General features: G+C 58.8%; 1 protein-coding gene across 1 annotated transcript in view; it reads left to right on the forward strand.

Annotated features, from left to right (window-relative positions):
* The window catches only part of RPH3A (rabphilin 3A), a 20,905-nt gene that overhangs the window by 10,233 nt on the left and 8,950 nt on the right, over window positions 1-1,722 (forward strand). The window lies entirely within an intron of this gene.

The raw sequence follows: 1,722 nt of genomic DNA on the forward strand, positions 1-1,722 counted from the left end.
CGTGGGGGCGGGGCCGCTGCCGTTCCAGAGCCGCCTCCGTGGGTGGTGGGTCCTGCTGGGAGGGGCAGGTGGGGTTTTTTTTCCCCCCTGGTTATTTGCTGGCAATCCTTGGAAAAGCTGCCGGGGAAAGTTCAGGAGGCTTGTGGGGGTTCGTGCCTGTCTGTGGGGGATGGAGCAGCCGAGCCTTGTGCTGTGCACGGGAGGCAGAGCAGGGCGAGGAGGCAGTGGTGGCTTGCTCTGGTTATTTCTTGCACCCTCCAGCACTTCCAATCGTGGAATCATTCCCTTTGGAAAAGCCCTCAAAGCCCATCGAGTTCAACCTTTCCTCCAGCACTGCCAAGGCCACCACTGACCCATGTCCCCAAGGGCCACATCCACACGGCTGTTAAATCCCCACAGGGATGGGGACTCCTGGGCAGCCTGTGCCAGGGCTGGACAACCCTTCCAGTGAAGAAATTTTTCCCTCATATCCAAACCAAACCTCCCCAGGCATAACTTGAGGCCATTTCCTCTTGTCCTGTGGCTTCTTCCCTGGGAGAAGAGCCCAACCCCCATGTGGCTCCTGTCGGGGAGTTGTGGAGAGTGACAGGGTCTCCCTGGGAGTTCATTTTGAGTAAAGCCCCCATTTTCACACTTCCACATTGGATTCCAAGGGGATGAGGATCCCTGACCCCCCTCCAACACCGTCTGCTCCTCATTTGGGTGATCATTAAGTTGGGAGCAGCACAGTGGCTCCAAACCCTCCTCTTCCTTGGCTCCATGGAAGAGGCAACGAGGGGGCTGAGGGGACAGTTCCCCTCCGGAATGGTCCCCTCCATCCCCCCCCTTCCTTCAGCTCAGCTTCTGCTGCTCCCAGCTGCTGATCTCCCTCTTCCCATGCAGCAGCAGTTGGGGAAAGCACTTAATTACAGCAATTTAATCACGCCCGTGGCTGGTGCCGTTAAACCTCCCAGCCCCACAGGCAGCTTTTATTAATCCGACGGCTCCCGGAGTAGGGAAGGCTTTGCCAGCTCCGCACATCGCTCCCGGTGCTCAGCATGCTCCTGCCGTGCCCATGATTTTCCTACAGATCCCTTGGAAAATTATTTATTGCACCGCTCTTTCTGCACCACGGGGCTCCTGCTCCTGGATGCTCGTTTCGCTCCCTCCCTGCTCTTCAGCATTCCCGGTGTTTTTCCCTCTCTCCCTCCTCCTTTCCCCCCACAATCTGTTGCGTTGCGCTTTGTCCTCGCGCCCGGTGACCCTGAGAGCCCAGCCAAGGAGAAACAGCCCATTTATGTGACGGCAAAGATTTATCCCTGGCGTCTCCAGCAGCAGCCAGGTGAGCGCCGAGACCTTTTCCGTCACGTCCGTGGGGTTGCAATTCATCACCCTGGAGCGCCGGGCTGGGATTGATCCGCTGGGATGGTGGCTGCTGGGTGATGGAAGGGAGAGGCAGAGGCAGCTGCCACGGCTGTCTCCTTAATAAATGGGAGATGATCAGCAGGATGAAAATATGCCCCCCCCCCCATCCCAGGAATGCGGAGTTGTGATGCCATCAGGGGTTTGCTGGGTGCTGAGGACCAGCTGGTGGATACCTCTGGCCTTGTTTTCCCGTGGCACTCTGGTGTCCCCACGGTTCGGCGTGTCCTTGGCGATTTCCCGAGCGCTGCGTGCAGCTTTGGTGGCAGAGAGCCCTCCTGCTGCAGTGCCCAGGGCTCGGGAGGTGCTGCTGCAGTGGCC

This window comes from Corvus brachyrhynchos, unplaced genomic scaffold (genome assembly GCF_000691975.1).
Source record: "Corvus brachyrhynchos isolate BGI_N302 unplaced genomic scaffold, ASM69197v1 scaffold114, whole genome shotgun sequence".
NCBI lineage: Eukaryota > Metazoa > Chordata > Aves > Passeriformes > Corvidae > Corvus > Corvus brachyrhynchos.